This window comes from Camelus ferus, chromosome 22 (genome assembly GCF_009834535.1).
Source record: "Camelus ferus isolate YT-003-E chromosome 22, BCGSAC_Cfer_1.0, whole genome shotgun sequence".
Lineage (NCBI taxonomy): Eukaryota > Metazoa > Chordata > Mammalia > Artiodactyla > Camelidae > Camelus > Camelus ferus.
Genome location: NC_045717.1, coordinates 5,635,590 through 5,650,450, shown reverse-complemented (window position 1 = coordinate 5,650,450; position 14,861 = coordinate 5,635,590). Strand labels below are relative to the sequence as shown.

The following is a 14,861-nucleotide window of genomic DNA, read 5'->3' as shown; positions in this document are numbered from 1 at the left end:
ATCCTTGGAAAAGAGGGTGTCCTTTCTCCTGGGGCTGCTGAGCTTCTGAAATGTAAGTCTGGGCATGCTGTGGTCATCTTTGCTGCCACGTGGGGAAGTCACATCTGAGAACAGAGCCAACAAAGAGACAGCAGTCTGTTGTCACGGAGGGAGATATTTTCTTCTTAACTTTTTTTTTATTCTCTTTTCCTTGAGAACCTGGAGAGGTTTTTATTTTCTAGTTTTCATGTAAGCTGTGTGAGTTGAGTTTCTTTCACTTGCCCTCAAAAGAGGCTGGTGGATGAATACAGTATCAGAATTGAGATTAGAATCCACATTTCTTAGTCCTGGTTCAGTGTTTCTCCACTTGGGTGCTTCTCCCACGGTTACTTGTTCAGTTTACCTTGCTTCTGGATTTGTGGTCTAGTGAGAGGTGATGTGGGAGAAATGGCCATCTATGCTGATGGAGCCTTGTTCACAGAAGCCAAGCTGATTACCTGGGAAAGCATTTGTTCCCTGGAAGGAAGGGTGGACTAAACTTCACTCACCCTCAGCAGGTGTGTATAATAGCTTCAAAAAGAGACTTCACAGCAGAAGGTGATTGGGAACCAGAGCTGGAATGGAAAGTGTAGGCCTCTGAAGGGGGTTAGAGGAACTGCTATGTGGGTCCCTCTTCGGCTCATATGTGGCTCAGTGAGAAGCAGGGAAATATGATCGGGCTTTCTTTCTCTTCTTCCTGTTTTACCAAATTCTGTGCCTCTGTACATGGCCAGAGATAGGATAAGTATGCTAGCACATTAATTGTAGATTTGGGGTGGGGGAGGACAAGCAATTTGGTAAAACACTTAACAGGTGCTTGCATCCTGTGGAGCACCGAGGGGTAAAGTGGATGAAACCAGGGTGTATGTATCAGTCAGGTTAGGCTAGGTTTTGCTGCAATAACGAACAATCCCTAAATCCCATGAAAGTTTATTTCTTGCTCCTGGTACATGCTCATTGTTGGATTGGCAAGGGTTCCCAGGCAGATAGAAGAGGCACCAACTTCATCATGGTCAGCCACCATCCCAGATGGGAAATAGGAATTAAATGACACGTGTCACTTTTCACTCACAACTCATGTTGTGAGTTCTGGTCCCATAAAGGGACCAGACAGTACAATCCTACCATTCCTACCATGTGTTGGAGGGGTAGAGCTGGAAATATTTGGGGAAACAACACTCATGATGTCTATGGTAGCTAAATTCCAGCCTTGTCTTTGATGTAGGGGGAAATCAAATGTAGAGGGGGCTTTAAAAGGACACCAATCACATGGAGGTGGGAAGAAAGGTAGGGGTGAGAAGATGCTGGGGTAGAATGAACAAGCCTCAAGGTCCCAGGAGTGTGTTTCAGCCTGCTGAAACTTGAGTTTCTGTTTGTTGCCTAAAAATACAGAATTTCAGATCTCATCCCAGACTGGGCAGAATTAGAATCTGCATTTCAACAAAATCCCCCGGTGATTTGTATGCACATTAAAGTTTGAAAAGTTCTGATATATACAACAAATGAGAGTATTTTAGGTGACATATGGACATGTTTTTATCTTGATAATTATTAAACAATTATTTGTTCTAACAATATTTGATCATTTTTTTGTTTTATTACATTCTTTCTATTTTTTCTTTTATGGAATTAATATCAGATAAAACAACTTATTTCATCAAAAGTTAGTCAATTTAAGAAAAATATTAACCTAAGAATAGCACAGATAAGACACCAATATGGAATAAAATGTTAAAAGTGGTACCTGGATGTGTGAAGTCTGGGAAACCCTGCCCCACTGGGGATGCTCCCAACCTCCCAGTTCCTCACCCAGGCCATCCCTGCTCCCAGAGTCCCTGGTCTCACCCAGCTTCCTGTCTGCTTTCCGAGTCCCCTGGGGCCAGCCTCCCAGCAGTCACAGGTAGGAGGAGACATGACAAAGACACCCCTGGAGTCTGTACATGGAACAGGGAATGGTCATTCAAGTTCAAAATACCTGGACGGGAGAGGGATTTATTTGGATATATCAGGCCTAGTAAGTATTAGAGCCCTGAACCTTCTTGCTAATTTCCTCATTTTCTCCGTCGCCGTGTGTGTCTGTGTGTGCACAGCCTCAAAATTCTCTCCATTAAAGGTTGTCAAGCTAAAATGGAAAAATCCCGAACGAGAGCAATGATGTTCAGAATATTCCTTTGCTAATTTCTATTTTAAGCTGATCCGTTAGAGACAGTGTCTTTCTGAGTCCTCAGCGGTGGGTGGTGACAGCTTCACAAGGTGATGCCTTTTTTTGTGATTCCTCATGTCCATGCCCTGAACCCTCAGACGTGTGTGTGAATGTGTTGCATTTTTTGGCAAGAAGGACTTTGCAGATGTCATTAAGGATCTTGAGATGGGAAGACTATCCTGGACTATCCAGATGGGTCCAATGTAAACATGAGAGTCCTCATAAGAGGGAGGCAGGAGGGTCAGAGGCAGAGAGGAGATGTTGCAGTGATGTGCTTTGAAGATGGAGGAAGGGGCCACTAGCCAAGGAATTCAGGCAGCCTTTAGAAGCTGGAAAAGACAAGGAAACAGATTTTCCCTTTGAGCCTCCAGAAAGAACACAGCCTCAATGACACCTTGATTTTAGCCTTGTGAGAATCATTTTGGACTTCTGACTTCCAGAGCTGCTAGATAATAAATTTGCATTATTTTAAGTCACTAAGTTCGTGGTGCTTTGTTACAGCAGCAAGAGGAAGCCAGTCCATCTCAACACCCCCTTGCAGGGGGGGCAGTGAAGTAGATGTGGACTTCAGCAGCCCGTGGTGACAGCCACAGGGACACCTTCTCAATTAAGACCCACTCCCCCGAAGACTATTACCAGACATGTCTCATTGACCAAGCTTCCACTCCCACCCTGACAAAATAACCTGTGCAATCAAGTGCTCCTTCATAAGGCAAACTCACTTTGTATGGATGTTCATTTTAATGCTGCACATGCCTTTCTGAATGACAGACAAGCAGGACCAAAAGATATCTTCTTTTTGAAGACCCTGTTAGCATAAAGCAGCCTTTTAAAGTCACCCTTACAGTGATGTCCAAACATGACGAGCTGGCCCTGGATGTGGGGGAGAGGGTCCCACCTTCCTGCCCCACAACGAAGTAGGATTTTGTGTGTTTAAGGAGGAGAATGCATGTTGGCTTCTTACTAATTCTCCCAGTTTTTCTGGTCCTACTTTGCACTTTATTTTTAAACTTTAACAATGTTTTTTTTTTTTTTGGTGTGTTTTTTTCCCATGGACTCAGAGGCTGAAGGTCATTTATTTCCTGCTTTCAGACAATGGTATTAGAGCCACATGAAATTAACTCACACATCCTACTTTTGTTTCTTGAAGTGTAACGAGCAAGATTTTGGGCTGGGGCTTTTTCCACGCAGGAATCTGAGTTTGCTGTCCCAGGCTGTGCCTCGCTAGCTGGGTGACTGAGTCAGTTGCAGTACTGCTCAGAGCCTCATTTCCTCAGCTATAAAATAGGAGTGATGACTCGAAATTCGAAGGGTTGCTGTGAGAGTTAAATTATGAAACAACTTGATGTAGGAAAGTACCTACCTCCGTGTTCGATGGATGTTACTCAATAAATGGTAACGGTTATGACACTTTTCTCTTGAATGAAATGTGCTGATTCTGTATTAGAGTTTTAATTTAACAGATATGACATTTTATGAGATTTTTCCCCTCTCCCCTGGATTCCTAGGCTCAGCAGTTTCTTACTGCTCCCCCCTTGGGGGATGGGCATTGTTGACCGAGTACTTAGCATCTACTTTTCCGTTCTCCATCCCAACAGAACCAGTGTTCTGGTTTCCACTTCTCCCTAGAGGCCTCTGTGTCCCACAGACTCTGAGCCCATCCCTGCCCCAAGGGCCTGATTGGCCTGAGGGTGATTCAACAGTTGGTTGAGGAATTTGGATTCGAGCCAGTGATCACATGGCATTGCCCCAGCAACAGTTACTGGATCAGGACGGATGTGTGGCTTAAGTGAGAATGAGGTACAAAGTCCTCTTTCTCTCCCTAGATATAAAAAGTCAGCAAGTACACTTGCTGCAGGCTGCCGTGTGTCACAATGAAGGAAGCCAGCTTGAAGTGCAGAGTCAGTGGGTGGAGGAGGGCAGAGCCCAGAGAGCCAGAGACGTTCAGATAGAGCCCTGATCATATCCTACCTGAAGCCCACACTGTCTCTCCGCGACGTTACAGGAGATAGTGTGTCTTCTGATTGTTCAGATAAGTTTGCATCAGCATCAAGCTAGGGGTTCTCTGTGGAAGAATTTTCTCCTCTATGTAAATGGGCATGTGCTGTATAAAAACACGACTTCCTATGTTGTTCCCAAGCTTACAGACCATCCTTTCAGGGGTCAGGGCAGACCTGACAACTGCAGGGCTAGATGAGTTTAAGGGGAAAAAATCTAGATTAAGGGTCATGCTTTCACCTCATGGAGGCAAAAAGTCCACTGAAGATAGGATGTGAATCCTGGAAGAGCTCCAGTGGGAAGTGAGATGAGACACTAATAAACTCCCGTCCCCCATGGGAAGTGGCAGGGCTCTGAGAGGCAGCATGGCCTGGTGGGAGGACTCATTCAGAATCCCGACTCTGATCTGGGTCTGGGTCCTGACTCCCCGGCTCCCTAGCGAGCTGACAAGTCATTCAGTCTCTCTGATTTACTGTTTACTGAATGTCTCTGAAAGTCTCCTATGTGACAAGCACTGTTCTAGGTACTTTCAGTGGATTAGCTCACTTTATCTTCATGCCTGCAAAGTGGGTATGTGTTCCTGATGCGGGAAGTGGGCCCAAAGACATAGCTCACTCAGAATTACAGAGCAGTAAATGGTAACACTGGGATTTGAAGCCAGACAATGGGACACTGGGGACATCTGGTCAACCCCAACTACCATATCATTCTGCCTTCAAGCTTAGGAGAAGCAGAAGAGGCTGGTTGCACGCAGACAGGAAGCTGAGAGCAGTGACAGGGAAGCTTCAATACCCATAGCCCCTCCATTCTTATATTTTTAACTCACTTCTTAGACATCCCCAGAGCTATGAAGACTTGACTCTGCTCTCCATTTTACAACATGGAACTTTTGCTAGGGGCCTCTTAAGTCAGATGTATTAGGGACACCGGAAGGGTTGGGAGCCAAGCTTCCTTACATTTATATTTCCCCAGTTCCACTAACACCACTAAGTAAGACACACACACACTTGGCAATGGAGAACTCCCCTGAGAGCTCCCTGGCAAGACTGAAAGACCGAGCTCTTTCTTTAGAGGCTCTGGGTTCCCACGCATCTCACATGCTTGGTCAGTTCCAACCACAGTCCAGCCATCCAGCTCCGAGTTGACCACCACCTGCCAGCCCCACACTGCAGACCAGCAGACTGAGTCCCACACGTGCCAGGAAAGCCCCAGGCCATCACCTCCAACTTGAAAATAAGACCTAGAAATGCCGGGTCCGCTCTTAACAGCTCCCAGCCAGGCATGTGATCCGAGAGCACCATGTCTTTGTCCAATAAATGGGATGGATGATAGAGGGTCTGCCCACCTCACCCTGTTTAAGACCAAGGAGGTCATATCTGTGAAGACACTTTGTAGACAAGAAAGCGTTTGATGGATGTGATGGTGGCATGATTTGTAGTCCTTCTCGTCATTTTAATGCCTTACGAAAAATGGCAACAGGAAGGCCGCCAGGTCTGTGCGAGAGAGTAGATGACAGTGGTATGAAGGCATAGGCTCTGGGACCACTCACCAGCTGTGTGACGTTGGGACCTTCCATAAGCTCGAAGGTGCAGCTTCTTTGTGTGTAAATAGGGGGAGAGTGATACCCGGAGGTGAGCCAGATGGCTTGGGAGTAGAAAGGCAGGAATGACTAAGCCGTTTTGGAGAATTCAGGTGACACTTGAGTCAAGTCCTTAAAGAGAGCAGGACTTACCTGGACCAAGAATAGCTTGGGAGCAAGCCAAGCGTTGGGGGTGGGGGGAGAATTCTTGGCTCCTGGCTTCCCGGGAGCGTTAGACAGTGAACCCTCTAACAACCGTGGTGTTCAGAAAATGTGTGCATGGTTGACAGGTCAGCTCTTTCGGCATGTTTTGTTGAGGGATGGGGATTTGGGCAGCTGAGGAAGCAAGTTTTCATCAAGGGTTTAAAAAAGAGCCGGGACTTGATCTAACACGATGCCGGAACAGCTAAAGCCAGACTTTCTCCATGGCCCCAGGAGCCAAGAGGGTATCAGGCGAGGACTCGGGGGTGAAGAGTCCGTGAGATGAAAGGGCTTGGACGTTGCAGTGGTTTCAGCTTGCCGGTGAAACTGAGAATGAGGAAGGCCGTATTGCAGTTACTGTGTTAACAGAATACTTCGGAGGCCGATGGATTGTAGGGGTGAAGGTCTTGTTTCCAAAGGAGAGTAACCTCTAATTTTGGCAGATCTGGGACACCTCTACCATAAACCAGGAGATATATACTCTCCTAATATTGTGCACCATGAACATGGAGTTTTTCAATAAAACAATGGCCTTAATTAACACCCTTTAATGACATAAATGCCAGTAAACATGCACAAGTGGAAATGTGCTCAGTCTTGTCAATAGCAAGGGAAATTAAGAGCAATGACTTGTACTGGTGGTGTTAGACTGAATTCCTGAGTTTGTGCAGGACCTACTGAGACAGAAGCTGTGCTCTTTCCTGCTGGACTTGAACCTGTAAGGATGCAGGCTGATGCTGTTGCAGCCATCTTGCCACCATGAGGAGAGAGCTTGTTTGAGAATGGAGCTGTGACAGAGGAAGGAGAGATGAGATGGGGAAAAAGAGAGACCAAGGCCTGAAATTACCATTGGAGTCTCTGGATCAAGCTGTACCTGAAGCTGGTGCTTCCCTGACTTTTCAGTTATGGTGGCTAAGTTTGAGACTGATTTTCTATCTCTGGTAAGAGTTCTAGCCAACATAAACATACTAGTGGGGGAGAAAAGGCTCATGATGTTTGTTGCTTGTTGAGTGTTTACTACTTTTAAGCACTTTATGTGTTTTCATTTAATCCTCCCAACAAGCCCGTGAAGTAGGGTACTCTTATCTTCAGTTTACAGACAAGGAAACTGAGGGATATATGGCTTAAAAAACTTGCCCAAGACCACAGCCAATTTTGGACCTTGGCAGTCCAACCCCCAGCCCTGTACTCTTAACTCCTGTCTCATCAGAGCCCTAGGGTGCAAGCCATGAAGGCTGGGTGCTTTCTCTGCGGTTGGTCAAGGCTGGCTTTGCCTGCAGGTCCGCCTATGTGAGCGCAGCCAGTGGGATCCTGGACATTCAGTCTGCAAGGAGAACCCACATGATGTTTTCAAATTCCTTGTCTTTCTACATTTAGAAGATGATGGTGATTTTCCATCCTGCAGTACAATGCTGTGGAATTAATTTGGTAATTAAATGTTTGTTGCTGGGGATGAATAGATTTGTTCTCCATCACCAGGAGACTTTTGTCATCTCACTTAGAAGCTGGAGAAGCAGGGTGCCTGTTTGTTCTTCACTGCGGCGTTCGCTTCCGCTTTGTAATATAGGCTGACGGTATTTCCCCATTTGTAGTCTCCGGGAAGATGTTATTTACTATCCGTGATGCTAGAGGAAAAAAATTAGGTCACCGCCTCACACATCTTCCTTAAACCATCCAAACATGTGCTTCATTAGGCAGGGAGGCATTTTCTGAAGAAGATAAAACTGCTGCTTTCTTCTTTTCTCTTCTTGTCCAACATTTCTAACACCAAGACTGCTGTGTTCTCAAACGTTTGCAGAAATGACATCAGATGCAGTTCTTACTCCTTTATGAGGTGCGTGAGCTGCAGCCTCTGTTCGGCTGCAGTATCGTTATATTTTTATAAAGCCCTGGCGTCACTTAACCCCTGGAGCACTGACTCTCTCTGCCCCTCGTCTGCCTGTTGCCCTTGGGACATCTCCAAGATGCCCACGTGGCCTGCCCCCTCCCACTGGGGGGCCATCTCCAAGACGCCCAGGGTGCGCACGGCACACCCCACACAGCGAGCGCAGACAGACTTGTGCTGATCAGCTCTTTTGAAAGCCGCCCTCTCCAATATAGTGTTTTGTGCATGACACCTTATAAAGCAAGTCACTGGTCCAGGTTTCTGCCGGTTATATCAGTGTGGAATTAAACTTTTTTTGCTTTGCTTTGCTTTTGGGGGTAAGTCAAAATCTTTTGAAATAACTTACTTTGTTGTTTTATTTAAAAAAAGAATAGAGAGAGCACTTGGAATGTGTTTTTTGATTCTTACTGTACCCTAAAATAGTGTAGAATTTTCTTCCCTGCTGAAATTAAAAAAAAAAAAAACCCTTACATGAAGACCAATTATTAAAGTCCCTTTGGAGTCACATGCAACATTTATTCTCAAAATATTTTACTCGAGGGGACACTGAGAGTGCATGTGTATGTAGGGTGTTGAGTCAGATGATTGGGGTCAAATCCAAGGGCTTTTACTTAGCTGTTGTGGGACTGGGCAAAATACTCCACATTTCTGAGCCTCAGTTTCCCTCCTCTGTTAAATGAGGAAAATAATAGCTCTGTGAAAGGGGTGAGGAATACTGTAGGAATCTGAGACACAGAGGGGACTCATCAAGCCGTGGCTGCTTTTATGATCGCCCTTCCTTGTGGCTCTCCCCGCTGCATGAGATTCCCCTGGAAGCTTAAGTTCCGACGTTAAGCCTCAGGTGGGGAAGCAGGGGGAAGGGCCACGTGATGCTCAGGTCTACACCATGTCAAGCAAAACCTTACGGAAATTAGGACTCCACACCAAACCAACACAAAACGGTATTGGAAGTATTCGTTTGCTTTCAGAAAGATTCTTTAAGCTGTAAACCTCCCTGATGCATTGAAAACATGAGTTCCTTTGCAGGTGACTTTTGGGAACGTATTCCAGATACCCTCTTGGGTCTTGCCCTGAACCTAGAGAAGACTGGGCTGCTTTTGGAAAGCAAATTTAAGGCAGAAATCAGGACACTGTTGCCCATAAGAGGAGACAGAAAAGCAGAAGAGACGTGGGAGGAAAGAGGGGAGAGGCACAGGCCTGGAGCAGGGGCAGCTTTAGAAAGCAGGGGATGTCCCCGTAGGAAGCCCCTTGGGAGGAAGGGACACAGTGGGGTGGGGGGGGAGGGGGGGTGGACAGGAGAGAGGGGCCCCAACTGCTAGATGAGAAAAGTCACGCACAAATGGTTAAAATATTGCTCACTTCTATTATATCATGAAAAAATGGCAGTGACCAGAGCTGCCTGGATTAGGAAAAAAGGGTGTAATTCCATCTTGGGGCTTCTGGTGAATTGAGCTTGTGGTTCTGTGGTTTATGATGTCACCAGAACCCCTGGCTGGAATTACAGCCTTTTAATTTACAACTCGGTAAGTGGGGAGGCTGAGGGTCCACCATCCCTCCTCGAGATGTGGGGAGGACCCCAGGGTCGAGGTTGACCTGAGAGTCAAGGTCTGGAGGCTGGCCCCTTCTCACCCGAGTGGGGAGATCGTCTCGGTGAAGCCACTTTTCCTGTTCTGTCCTCCGTTTCTTCTCCCCCTGTCTCCCCATCACTCCCTCCTCATTTCCCCTGAGTTGCACAGCTTTGATTTTCCCATGATTTATTTTATAAAAAAAAACCCAAGTTAGCCAGATTCCTCTGGCCTTCATGCTCATTAAGCTCACAGTTCAAACCTTTCCATCTCAAAACCCACCCAAAAGAGGCTCCCGTGTGAAATCTGTGACTTCTAAAGGAAGAGCCCTACGGCGAATTGGGGAGCTCAGTTCTGTCTTTTGTTCTACCCTCAGCCTCGCACTGCAACCTACATGCCAAAGTCAGGAGGTGATGGACCGCGTGGTCCAGCTGGTCCAGCCGGTGAAGCCTCAGGAGGGACTGTTCATGGCCTCCTCATACATGGCAGCATTTGCTACCCCGGTGACTAGGGTTCCTCCACCTCTATTTATTCTTCAACCTTTAAGAAAGGTCTTCTGAGTATTTATTATATACCAGGACTCAGATCTACGGGTATATTGGAAAGCGAGATAGGACTGCTGTCCTCATGAAGGCTCCTCCTGCCTACTTGACCTTGCCTTTTTGGAGTTGCAGAAGTCTCAGAGTTAGCCTGTTCCAGCCCTTATTTCTGAATCCACCCCTCCTTAAGGGTTCCCCATTTCACTTTCTGCCACAATCATTGCCTAGGTGATCAAGCCAGAGATCTAGGAGCATTGTGTCCGATTTTTCCTTTTCCCTCATCCCTCACATCCAGTCCATTGGCCAGTCTTGTCCATGGTCCCTCCAGAATAGAGTGATTCTGGACCACTTTTCTCCATCTCACTGACATCATTTTACTCTACCAGCTCTTAATGATTGCAGCAGCATCACGATGGCACCTGCTGCTTCTTTATTGTTCTCTCTAATCCAAGGGCTCTCAAAGTGGGGTCCTCAGACCAGCAGCAGCAGCAGCACCTGGGAACTTGTTAGCAATGCATCTTCTTGGGCCTCCTCCAGACCTACTGCATCACAATCTTTAGGGGTGGGGCCCAGCCACCGTGAGTTTTACAAGTACCCCAGTTGATTTTGATGCAAGCTCATGTTTCAGAACATCTTCAATCCATCCTCCAACTAGGCAGGGTACTTTTTTTTTTTTAAAGCATTCTCTTATTTACTCCCATTTTACAAATGAAGGAACTGAGGCCTGACTTCAGAAGTTATTTGGATTATATAACTTCCAAGCTGAAAACCCTTTAGGAACTTCCCACTGCACTTAGACTAGAACCTAAGCCTAGAACCTAAGCTGTGCAACTCGGGGGAAATGAGGAGGGAGGGATGGGGAAACAGGGGGAGAAGAACCTAGCTTGGGCCTCTCTCCCCAGCCCTCAGTATCCATGGGTTCCATATACGAGTATTCAGCCACTCCATTCCTGGCTGGTTGAATCCCTGGATGCAGGAACCATGGATACGGAGGACCAGCTGTACTTACATGGTAACTTTATGTTTTCCTTTGAACCTACTTGTTATTTACTCTCAATAGATTTATTTCATTTTATTTTATTCTTTATTATTTTTCTGGGGGGAGGTAATTAGGTTTATTTATTTATTTAACAGAGGTATTGGGGATTGAACCCAGGACCTCGTGTGTGCTAAGCATACGTTCTACCACTGAGCTACACCCTCCCCCCTCAATAGATTTATTTTAAATGGAAAATTTATACCACTATCATACATAGAAAACCATGGTCAGCTGCCATTACACGACAACACTAATACAAAAAAGGCAAAAGTCACGTGACGCATTTCAGCCAGTCCTGCCAGAGACGTGAGCTTGAGGCCTTTTTTTCTCTTTGTTAAAAGAAAGGACAGCAAGTTTTAGAGATCTATGTTAAACGGTGACTTTTCCCTTTAAATAATCAGGAAGTGTGAAAGAGAATCGAGAACGAGTTAGTTCCTTGATCGAATGTTCTTCAAGGCTATGTCTGGGCACCACCTAAACCACCTTAGGTGCAGTGAGCAGAGTTAACAATACTGTGTTATATACAGAGCTTCAAAATTGCTGAGAGACTAGATTTCAAACGATCTCACCACAGAAGAGGAATGTTAGTTATATAATGTGATAGAGGTGTTAGCCAAAGCTATGGTGGTAATCATACTGCAATATACAATGTGGTTTATATCATATGCAATATATAAATGTATGAAATCAACACATTGGACACCTTAAGCTTATACAGTCATTTGTAAATTACATCTCAATAAAAAATAACTAATAACATAGTGAAGGCACAAAATGTTTTACCTGCATTAACTTCCCTATCTTTACAATAATCCTATGATGTGTTATACTTATGCCCCTTTCACAGATTAAGAAAGCAAGGCGTCGAGAGGCTAACTCGCCCATGTTCGTACAGCTAGTGAATAGTGGAGGCAGAATTTGAACCTCATTGTCTGTTTCTGGGGAGCCTTGACCTCAGATGCTACTCTCAACAGCCTCTTGAAGGTCCCACTCGTCCCAGCACTTCGGGGAATGCTGGCAGCATGCAGGGCTGCAAATAACGAGGCCAGGCCACCTCTGTCCTGGGCACGGTGGGTCTGGCACAGGCAGGGCTAAGTGACCCATTGATCGTGGGGCCAGGAGCTGTGGTCATCATTGTGCCTGTGGTGCTTCTGTTTCTTTTGCTCTGTTCTCGTCTGCGAGTGCCAGCTGTGGGTGCGGTTGCTGGGCCGGGTGCTGGGGACACAGAGACAGATACATCCCTTGCCCTCAAGGAGCTGACAGTCATCCAGTGGGGGAAAGAGCCTTGGAAGTGGGCCCCGGAAGTGTCTCATGGTGGAGTCCTAGTACAGAGGGGAGCATTGTGGGGCGGGCTGGGCTGTGGGCACCTCGCTCAGGTTGGAAGGTGGACGGGTAGGTGAGGTTTGGAAACCACCTCCTGAGATGAGGAAGGAAACAAAGGCTGTGCAGAGCAGAGGGAAAGCATGAGAAAAGGGCCAGGGCTGACCCGTTGGCATGGGCAGGGCAGCATGTTCATTGACTCCCTTGGAGAGCGGAGACCAGTCTGGGTTCCCTTCCTGCTCTTGCACTGAGAGTCCCGGGCAGCACTGCATGGAAACCCGAGCTGATTATCCTCTATCATTGTTTTTTCAAAGGGCACAGATCTGAAATGTCTGCACAGGAACCACTGAAGACCTCCAGCTCAATGGAGATAAATGGAGGCTTTGGTCCCCAGCCATTCCCCAGAGAACTAGGAATCACTGCTGTCTGATTTTTACCGTCTCCGTCCCACCGTTGCAGCCTGTGCCTCCGAGGTGCATACTTGGCCAGCCCAGAGAGGTAATTTTCGGGGTGAGTTTGTTTGTTTTAAACCCCACACTGGCAGTTGGGTCAGATTTTTATGTGATGATTTTGTGTTCTGCATATAAGGAAGTTCTGCTCGTTGGCTACTGTGAATGTGTCCAAAACATCTCTCTCCAGAATAAACTCGTGCTTTGTTGATGAAATGAAACATACTGGGGCCACACTCAGAATAGAACGTCCTTGGCTTGGTGATCCCTGGTGAGCCGCTGACAAGAACCCAAGAGCGGGCACTGCCACACTCCATACTTGGAGTGCCTGACTGAAGGCAGGAGCCTCAAGACACGGAGCCAAAAGGCTGTGCGGAACTGCAGGCTGTGAACATTTGGGGGCTGTGCAAATGCTCGCTGGAATATTTAAAAGATGCATGCACTTCTGTGCAGCATTTGATACGTGGCAGCGGAGGGCCAGTTTTGCCACAGGTGGGAGGAAAAATACTCACAAGTCAGACTTGCTACCTACCCAGAGCAGTTTAGTGGGTATCTGTGTGGAAAACGGAGGTTGCTTGGAAATCTGCTCAGGACACACACGCAGGTGGGAAACCTGACCATCACTCGTGAGCGGAAGGACACTGGGTGTGTTGAGGAAGTGTCCTTTTTGTGCGAGTTGAGGAGGTGAGTCTGTCAGGGAAGCTTTCAGGTCACTTTTAGATTTTAAGTCCAGTTAAAGAAAAGGCCAGTAGGAATTGTTTTGCTCAGTGTATTGGCCCAGGTTCTTCAGCTGCAAGCAACAGAAACTCCCTGGGAATGGATTGGCTGGATGTCGGGTACACTCACAAGATTCAGAGAAATGCTGAATACCTGAGTCATGCCAAGCAGGGGACCCAGGACAATGCTGGGGATCTGGGTAGCGGACTGAAATGCCATCTCTGGGGCTTTACCTTCATGACCATCAAAGCCTAACCTTTTCTGACCTTCTATTGCTCTATTGTAGCTTTGAAATTTGTGGGTGAATGAGGGTCTAATTGACCTGTCTTGGGTCCAGGACCCACTCCTTGGGCAGGAGAGCACAGGATGCCTGGATTAAGGGGCCCATCAAGGTGGGGAGGGGAGAGAAGGGAAAGAAAAGTGTGTAGTTACCCCAAAAAGGGAAGCATAGATACTTAATGAGCTAACATAACAGATTTCCCCTCCTCAGAGATAATGAATAAAAAAACGTTGGGCTGTCACACTGCCTCTTTTTTGAGGTCGTTAATGGGTATGAGTATGGCTCTTGGTCTCCTCAGCCCGATCCCGTGGAACATTTGCCTAAATATTCCAACCAGCTAGTGTAGGGTCAAGCATGTGGTCCATGACTTGGCTGTAGTGCAGGATCCTAGCTCTTTCGGCCATTTGTCTGGTCCACTGCTGAGTAGAATTGAACGCACAGGATTCAGTGAAGCTGAAATGGCTAAAATGATGATACTGGGACCTATTCAGTTTGGGAAGTGTTACTGTGAGTTTTTTGTCAGGGTTTTTTCCGCGTGTTCTTTGGACCAGCAGGGCAGAGGACGAGGAGGACTCTGGGGAACTGATAAGCCTGAGCTCTTGGTCTAGTTCATTTCCTTGCTCTCTTGGGTTAGGTGGGCAAGTTATATTGTTAAATTTCCATTAAGTACTGTTCTGACCGTGGATTGATGATGGAGAAATAGCTTTGAGCAGCGTATTCCAATTCATGTTTTGGGAGATTTAGGCCTTGCGATCCTAAAAAAAAAAAAAAAAAAAAAAGGCAGAGGGTTCAAGTAAGCCTGGATTATATTGCAAATTACATGGTGTAATAGTCACGTTCCACATTAGCATATTAAAGGATGTGATAAGTCCTGCCGTAAATAAGCCTGTCTAGTTTTGTCTAATTTGGCATTTCCTAAACATTTTTGACCATGGAATGTCTGAAAACAACACCTGTTGCTAAATAACACCTCTGGCTTTGAGGAATGCCCACAGGGCTCCTACAACTCTGTTGCTCCGGAACACGCGGTGTCATCGGTCACGTCTCCATCTTCTCGGAACGTGCAGA

The 14,861-nt window shown here is 46.5% G+C and overlaps 1 long non-coding RNA gene across 2 annotated transcripts in view; it reads left to right on the top strand.

The window, feature by feature from the left end:
* The window catches only part of LOC116658975, a 253,594-nt gene that overhangs the window by 143,403 nt on the left and 95,330 nt on the right, over positions 1-14,861 (top strand). The window contains exon 3 of one of the 2 annotated variants that reach the window (XR_004314217.1): positions 12,662-12,845. This is a non-coding gene — a long non-coding RNA (uncharacterized LOC116658975). Of the gene's footprint in view, positions 1-12,661; positions 12,858-14,861 lie in introns of both variants that reach the window. The other variant, XR_004314216.1, reaches the window with a different exon arrangement.